The sequence below is a fragment of the Eulemur rufifrons genome, chromosome 9 (assembly GCF_041146395.1).
Source record: "Eulemur rufifrons isolate Redbay chromosome 9, OSU_ERuf_1, whole genome shotgun sequence".
Taxonomy (NCBI): domain Eukaryota; kingdom Metazoa; phylum Chordata; class Mammalia; order Primates; family Lemuridae; genus Eulemur; species Eulemur rufifrons.
Window position 1 is genome coordinate 40,245,817 of NC_090991.1, and position 9,313 is coordinate 40,255,129.

The window sequence follows — 9,313 nt, forward strand, 5'->3', positions numbered from 1 at the left end:
TATTGATTCATTTGATTCTCAAAGCTTATTAGAGGTAGGTGGTGTCATGATGAGGAGGCTAAGGAATAGAGATTAAGCAGTTTGTCCAAGTTCACATTATTAGCAGAGCTGGTATTTGAGCCTAATATGGAGTCTGTATTCTTAATCACCATGCTACACTGCTTAAGGTTAACCTTGAGAATTTACTCCAGTTACTTTTTATCTTCTTGAAACTGCCCCAGGAAACCACAACGATAGGCTAATCAATTATCTTGGTTATCTTTTTTGCTCAAATTTATATTTTGACCAAATCAAACCTACCAGAAAGATAAAAGAATAGAACAATGTATACTCATGAAACCTTCATGTGGATTCAATTGTTAACATACATACTTTTCTTTCTTTCTTTCAAATGTTAAACCAATATTGCATACTCCAGGGATAAACACCACTTCATCACAATATATCATCTTTGTATATATTGGATTTGATTTGCTAAAATTTTGTTTGGAATTTTTGCCTCTATGTTCATGAGGGATATTGGCCTGTAGTTTTTTCTTGTCTGTCTAATTTGATAAGGTAAAAGCTGGCCTTATAAATGAAGGGATGTATTCCCTTCTCTTCAATTTTCTGGAAGAGTTTGTGTAGAATTGGTATTATTTTTTCCTTAAATGTTTAATAGAATTTACCAGTGAAGCCATATAGGCTTGGAGCTTTCTTTGTGGGAAGGTTTTAAACTACCTAATTCAATTTATTTAATAGTGATACTTAAGTTACATATTGATTCTTTAGTAAACTTTAGTAATTTATGTCTTTAAAGGAATTTGTCCATTTCATCTTGAGTTGAATTTATTGGTATAAAGTATTTTATAATAATTCTTTATTATCATTTTAATATCTAGAAAGTCTATAGTGATGTTATCCCTTTCATTCCTGATATTAATAATTTGTGTCTTCTCCTTGATCAGTCTAGAGGTTTATCAATTTCATTGATCTTCTCTAAGAACCATCTTTTTGTTCCACTGATTTTTTTTTTTTTTTTTTTTTGAGACAGAGTCTCACTCTGTTGCTCATGCTAGAGTGCAGTGGCATCATTATAGCTCACAGCAACCTCAAATTGCTGGGCTCAAGCAATCCTTCTGCTTCAGCCTCCTAAGTAGCTGGAACTACAGGCATGCGCCACCACACCTGGCTAATTTTTAACTTTTTTGGAGAGATGGGGTCTTACTCTTTTGTACAGGCTAGTCTCAAACTCCTGGGCTCAAGTGATCCTCTCACCGCCTCAGCTTCCCAAAGCGCTGGGATTACAAGCATGAACCACTGCACCCAGCCTGATTTCATTTTTTTGGTTTTCATTTTATTTCACTTATTTCTGCTTTGATCTTTATTTCCTTTTTTCTCCTTACTCTGGGATTAATTTGCTCTTCCTTTTCTGATTTGTTAAGGTAGAAGCCGAAGAAACTGAGTACTGCTTTAGCATCATTAGCATCATCCTACATGTTGACCTATTGTGTTTTCAGTTTCAGTCAGTTCAAAATGGTTTTTAATTTCTGTTTTGATTTCTTTGATCCATGGAGTTACTTAGAAATGTGTTGTTTGGGCCAGGCATGGTGGCTCATGCCTGTAATCCTAGCACTTTGGGAGCCCGAGGAGAGAGAATCGCTTGAGACCAAGAATTCAAGACCAGCCTGAGCAACACAGCAAGACCCCATGCCTACAAAAAATAGAAAAAATAGCTGGGTGTGGTGGCACGTGCCTATAGTCCTAGCTACTTGGGAGGCTTAGGCTGGAGGAATGCTTCAGTCCAGGACTTTGAGGTTAAAGTGAGCTATGATGATGCCACTGCACTCTAGTTCGGGCAATAGAGCTAGACCTTGTCTCAAAAAAAATAAATAAAAAAATAAATAAATATGTTGTTTAGTTTCCAAGTATTTGGGAATTTTTTAGATCTTTCTGTTGATTTCTAATTTAATTCCATTATGGTCAGAGACAACCTATATTGAATGACGTGAATCCTTTTGAATATATTGAAATTTGTTTGATGGCCTAGAATGTAAGTTGTTGCACAACTCGCTGATGCTATGTTCATTTTTGTTGTTGTTTTGTTTTGCTGCTTCTTATGTTTCATGTGGGTAGTTTCTATTGGAATGCCTTCATGTTCACTGATCTTTTCTTCTGCAGTGTCTAAACTGCCATTCATTGCATCCTGTGTATTTTTCATCTAGACATTGTAGTTTTTAATACCTAGTTCAGTCTGGGTCTGTTTTATTCTTCCATGCATCTACTTAACATTTTTAGTGGTTGTTTTTTTTTTTTTTTTTTAGACAGACTCTCACTCTGTTGCCTGGACTTGAGTGCCGTGGCATCAGCCTAGCTCACAGCAACCTCAAACTCCTGGGCTAATGCAATCCTTCTGCCTCAGCCTACCGAGTAGTTGGGACTACAGGCATGCACCACCATGCCTGGCTAATTTTTTCTATATATTTTTAGTTGTCCAGCTAATTTCTTTCTATTTTTAGTAGAGACGGGGTCTCACTCTTGCTCAGGCTGGTCTCAAACTCCTGAGCTCAAACAATCCTCCCACCTCGGCCTCCCAGAGTGCTAGGATTACAGGCATGAGCCACTGCACCCAGACAACATTTTTAGTCTTTACGTTTTTGAAATAACTGTTTTAATGTCCTTGTCTGGTCATTTTAACATCTGTGTAGGTTCTGAGTTGGTTTTGATTGATTGCTTTTTTCCTTCAATATGGGTCATATTTTCTTGCTTCTTTGCATGCTTGGTGATTTTCTATTTGATTCTAGACATTGTGAATTTGAGTTTGTTGAGAGTACCCATTGCCCCATGAATCACGAGATTTTTCCAGTCTAGCTTGTGGTAGCAGGCACTATTCCTAACCCTGTGCAATATCCGAGTCTTCTGTCTAATCCTTTTGGGTGGTTCTTTTCCAAGCCTCAAGGAGTTTCCTCACACACATGCATCAGTCAGTGCTTTGCTGAATGCTAAGGCGATCCCTCTGCCTATCCCAGAATTCCCTCTCTCTGTGCCTCTTTTCTCTCTAGTACTTTGCAAGGTGTGAATTCTAGCCACCTTGGTTTTCCCAGACTTTCAGCTCCATTTCCTTAATCAGAGAGTCCAACGGTCTATGCCTGAGTTTCCTCTCCCTGCACCACGGCCTGGAAGCTCTCTCAAAGCGGTAAGCTAAGGCGGTCACAGGTCACACTTCATTTACGTTCCATCTCACAGAGATCACTGTCCTTCATTGCCTGATGCCCAGTGTCTTGAAAACTGTTGTTTAACATATTTTATCTGGTATTTTTGGTTGTTTCAGGCACAAGGCTCAATGTCCCTGTTACTCCATCTTGGCCAGAAGCCAATAGTATTCTTTAAGTCTGTTTTGTTTTGATCCAGGATCCAATCAAAGATGAGGCACTGCATGGCATGTCTTTGTTTCCTTTTGTCTAAAACATTTCTCTACCTTTTTTGGTCTTTTATGACACTGGCACTTCTGAAGAGTCTAAGACAGTTGTCTTATAAATTCTCCCATGATCTGGATTTGTCTGTTTCCTCATGATTAGATTCAGGTTAAACATTTTTGGGAAGAATACTACATAGGCGATGTATCCTGCCTACCTCCTGACTTCAGGTGGCCCATAATGCTAAGTTTAATCACTTGATTAAGGTGTTATCTTCCAGATCTCTCCATTGTCAAAGCATATTTTCCCTTGGTAACTAATAATCTCTGTGGTGATACTTTGGCATCAGTGAAGATCCTGTTCTCAAGCATCTTTTTACCCAACTGTGCATCTGTGGTGATCCCTATCTGAATCAATTATTATGTTGGTGGTTGCACAATGACACTTTTCTAATTCTGTCATTCTTCTACATTTACTAGTTGGCATTATTCTATTAAACAAGGACTCCTCCCTTTTCTTTTACAGTATCCATGTGAATTCATGATTCTTCTTTATAGTAATTATGTGGTACCTTATTATCGTCATTATTCTTTTGAATGCTGAAATTGTCCAGGTTTGGCCAATGCAATCTCCATTATTGTGTAACCCCACAATATGGATTCAACTAAGCTGTTATTTATGCCCAGAGTAATTTCTAATATTTACCACTCTCAACAGTAATTGAGAAAGGGACTTCAGAAGTTGGGGGCTTATTTGGACTCTTCTTAGAAGTCGGTCTTCTTGCTGTGTACTCTCAATCCAAAATGAGACTTTTGAGTTGGGAGAAGATAACTTCTGAATTAAAATACAAATCAAATCACCCAATTTTAATCCCTTTTATTTTATTTTTATTTTTATTTTTTTAAGAGACAAGTTCTTGCTATGTTGCCCAGGCTGGTCTTGAACTCCTGGCCTCAAATGGCCCTCCTTCCTCAGCCCGCCATGGGACTAGAATTGCAGGTGTAAGCTACCATTCCTGGCAACTCTAATCTCTATCACCTTTATTCTAGGCATACCATACCCACTGCCATGCTCACCCACCTCTGTCCTTCCTATTGGCCATCTGGTTCCTACCCAACAACTGACCAGGCCATATGCCTCAAGAACCCCTTTTTGCCTACGCCTGTGGTAGTCTTGGCCTGCCTCTTCTACCAACTGAAGTAACCCCTTTACATTAATTTAATTCTCTGTTTCCATTTATAGGATCTTACCTAGCCGTCTGGCCTGCTGCCTCTGCCAATTTAAAAGTAATATTGAGGCTATCTGCAAGATAGTGAAGCTACATTGTGAGAATGCATGTCGGACAAGCACCGCAGATTGTCCTGAGTCTAAATTGCCTGATGATAAATATTTAAATTTTTATTTTTTTTTAATTGTTAATTGATAGTTTTTAAGCTAATGATGTCATTGCTTTATTTTTATTCATTCATTCAGAGTTAAACTCCCTAAATTTCTGAACTACTTCCTTGCTGAAAGTCAAGTTCTCAGTTATTATTATGTAACTTAATAATTAACAGTTCCACATCCATAAAGGACCAGGAGGAAGGAATGGAAGGGGAAGGGCATAACATTATCGGCCACAACTGTGTACTGTGCTCTTTGCTTGGTGTTTTGCCCCCGGTGACAACTTGTCCACACAGCACATCGCAGTTTATAAACTGGTTTTATATGCATTAGATCTCAAGTGCCCTCTGCCTTATGGGACAGGTGTAGGTCTGGTTTTGGTTTGTTTGTTTTTATAATTTTATAAAAGAGTAAAAGTGACTCTGTTTTATTTGGAGCCTGAGAGTTTCTGGTTCCACAGCCAGAAAATGCTACCTGGCTCTTCTAACGGAATGGAGGGCTTTTCCATTCTTAGACTGTCCAACTCTGGACTTGCTCTGAATCTTAAGCTTTTCTAGCCTCAGAGCAAACACTCAGGTGCTTTTAAGTGTTTTTCTACATATTGGGTTTATTAGCGCTAACTTCATGACTTCCAAAATGGGACTGCTTTCATGTCCGGACAACTTGAATACGGGTCTCTACCAGTGACACGGGGCAGATAATCAATAAGAACACTTTGCTACTTATATAAACACAGTGTTGCTCACTTTCCACAACAGTTCTTCACCAACTGTATTATATTACTCCCTTCTTCCCCAGAGGTGGGCAGAACAAACATTTTTAATCTTGTTTTACAGATGAGGAAAAACAAGGTCAGAGGCGTTAAGTGCTGCAGCCTATTGCCAGGTCTTCTGTCCCCAACTCTGGGTTCTCCACAAGCCCATGTTCCTTCTTTCTCATAGTGCTTACCTACTCCTTGCACCCTCACCACCACCACAAAAACTGTTAATTCTGGAAAAGAAACCCAGCTACACCATGGTACACTTGTCCTTCACGCAGTTAGAAGCTTTGGATGGTACCCCAAGTAAAGCTGGAAATTACAGAAATGAAATGAAAGCAAAGTAGGCATCTGACAAAAGTTGCTTTTTCCCTTCTGCCTCAAGTAATTACCTCAAGTAATGCTTTTTTTTTTTGAGACAGAGTCTCACTCTGTTGCCTGGACTAGAGTGCAGTGGCGTCAGCGTAGCTCACAGCAACCTCAAACTCCTGGGCTCAAGCGATCCTCCTGCCTCAGCCTCCCGAGTAGCTGGGACTACAGGCACGCACCACCATGCCCGGCTAATTTTTTCTATATATATTTTTAGTTGTCCGCTAATTTCTTTCTATTTTTTTAGTAGATACGGGGGTCTCGCTCTTGCTCAGGCTGGTCTCGAACTCCTGAGCTCAAACAATTCACCCACCACGCCTGGCCCTAAAGTAATGTTTATCCAGAAATTTCCGTCATTCCTTAAATTTATTGAACATTCCACATAGGCATACAATCTGGCAAATTAAAACTCTCTTCACATCCACCCGAGATCCCTGCCCAAATGTAAGGAAAGACCCGGGATGGACCTACTGGTTTTTGTGTGGAGAGCCTCCCGTTCCGGGTGCCAGTGCACATGGCAGCAGGGGCCACGCGGAGGAACTGGCGGGGGAGGCGGAGAAGGCCGCGTCCAGGGGACAACCTCTTAGCAGTGGGCGTGGGGCCTCTGCTCTCCTCCCCTCAGAGGACTGTCCTTCGTCCTGTTCCTCTGTGATGGCAGCAAGAACGCAAGCGTGCCCCCTGCATGTGAGGCAGGACAGCACGGGCTACGGGGCGTGAGGAAGCAGATCCGCAGAGAGGCTGGCTCAGTGGGGAGCTCTGGGCTTCTGCTGAGGGCTGGGCCCTCGCGGACCAATGGAATAATCCTAAATAGAGTTGCTGTATTTCACATTATGAAATGTTCTCAGTAGGTAGCCACTGTTTCAAAAGATGCCTCTTTCTCCTTTTGCTGTTGCCATCTCATAGGTTTAAGTTTGGGTTAGTTTTTCTCCTCTCTAAATGGCACTCACCTGTCTGGTGACTGATAATTTCTTTGACTGGGATATATGGTTGTGGACTGACAAAAAGCTGTTCCGTCCGTCTTCCATTATCAAAAACCGTCTCTCCTTTTTTGACAGGTGAAGAAGCATCTCTGGGAAATACAGAAGAATCGCTCATGAAGGTATTACAGGCCCGGAAGAAGCACACCAGCACTGAGCTGACTATTGAGCCAGAGAAACCCTCGGATAAAACTGCCATCAGCTTGTCAGGCTTCACGAACGAGCCGCTGGACTTCAATGACGAAAGCGATGTTATTAGTGCACTAAATTACATATTGCCTTACTTCTCAGAGGGAAATCTAGAAGATGTAGAGTCAACGTTATTACCGTTCATTAAACTGCTTTTTTCAAATGGACAAGATGGAGACAAGCCCCTGAGTCATCTGCAAAGCAATACAAAGACCCCCTCTCTTGAACCTGCATCCAACAATCCAGTTTACACAAACAAACTGAGGAAACTCTATTTTCTGAAAAATTTATTAGATGCAGAAATTCAAGAAAAAATTGATGATGTTAAAAAGAAAGAAAAAGCTGCCATGCTTATGCAGTCCAGCCTTTTAGGTCCCAAATTTAAACGCCAAATCTTTCCCAAAAAATTAGAAACTGCTCAACCACAGGAAAACAGCCTGGCAGAGACTGAGGGTACAGGGAAAAGGCGGCAGAGGATGAAGATAGTCCTCAAGGGGCCCAAGGGCATAAGGAAAAAGCTCCTAGAAGAGGAGAGAATCAGGAGGAAACAGAGTGCCTGGCCAATCGCAAAGGAAATTGCCGAAGCCAGAAGGCTTGGGAGACCAGTCCCGAGTGAACTGGAACAGCTTCCCGCGGTGCAGAGCCCCAAGAGGTTTGTGGGAAGCTCCTTTGACACCAAGCCTTCGTTCACGCAGGAGCATAATGCAGCTGTCTCTTCTTTACTGAAACAGGACTCGGTGGACGTGCCTGCTGCTCCCACCACTGCAAAACCCCCACCTAAGTTAACTAACAAATCAAAAGACTTGACCGACACCATTTTTGTTTTAGAAGATGCAAATGATAGAGTTAAAAGTATGGAGGCTGCTAAGCCAATCGTACATTCAACAAAAAAATACCACTTTCATAAAACTCATTCCCATGTGGCCCATAGAACACTCAAGGGCAAACTAAGTCAAGAGGTCAAATGGGAAAGTCTTTTCAGCAAAGACTGGTATTTGCAAACAGGCCTCCACTCTCTCCAGTCAGGAGCCTCATAAATTCCCCTTCACGTGAAGCTTTTTCATCTTCAGGAGACCCAAGTCATCAGAGAATCCTTTTCCAGAATTATTTTCTCTTTCAGAAGTTTCTACAGAAAACACTGGTACATCCCCTGAAGGAAATACTTTTGAAGCAAAGATTTCTGTAGGAAGCACTGCTGTGCCCAAAGAAGCTGTCCCTGAAAGCACAACCTACGAGAGTCCTTCCACTGCAGGGTCCACTGGGGCTGCATTCAACATAATGCCAACTGTTAAACGAGCCAGTGAACCCCAGTGGGAATACCACAACACGGGCGCTGACTCCACCCCCATGCCCCAAAGCTTTAATTATCCCATGCTCTCATGCCCAGGTGATCAGCTTGAAATTCAGCTAAACCAGCAGCTACGATCCCTCATCCCCAACAAGGACGTGCGAAGGCTCATTGCTCACGTCATCCGGACTTTGAAAATGGACTGTTCTGAGAGCCATGTGCACTTGGCCTGTGCCAAGCTCATCTCTAGAACAGGCCTCCTGATGAAGCTTCTCAGTGAGCAGCAAGAAGTGAAAGTATCCAAGGCAGAATGGGACACGGATCAATGGAAAACCGAGAACTATATCAATGAGAACACAGAACCCCAGAGCGAGCAGAAAGAGCAGGAGTCAAGTGAGGTGAGGACAACTGCAGAAACAGGATGGACTTTTCCATCATTTAGCACAGGCCATGAAGACACCCACGCAGCAAGACCCGGGTAGACAAGTCCATGTTTTGTCCTGGCCATGACACTGATCTCCCACTTTGCTCATTTAGGGAATGAAACAGACCTAACACTCAAGATAAAGAAATTGTAGAGCAAAATGCTTGATAATAAGATTATGTAACACATTAGATTTGGTATGTTCTTTAAGAACCTGTAAGCTACTTACCTGGAAGAATGGGGTTTTGAATAGTTAGCTTTCATCCTTCGTATCTCTTTGTTTTGGTTTTTTTTAATTGTTCTTTCCTTTTTTTTTTTTTAGCTCACTAAAGAAGTTCCATGATGTGGCTATAACAAAAAACTGATCTTGGCAATATCTGTGACTGCAATAGTGATGATTTTAATTATAATTTTCTGTCTCATTGAGGTAAGGACAACAGTTAATTCATGTTTCCAGAATATATCCTTTATAATAGATTCAGAACCCATGAATTGAAAATCAAATCTACTTTCCTACCTACATTTACTTGA

At 41.3% G+C, this 9,313-nt stretch overlaps 1 pseudogene; it reads left to right on the top strand.

Annotated features, from left to right (window-relative positions):
- Positions 1 to 6,997: 6,997 nt before the first annotated feature.
- LOC138392389 (leucine-rich repeat-containing protein 37B-like) lies at positions 6,998 to 9,313 on the top strand (annotated as a pseudogene).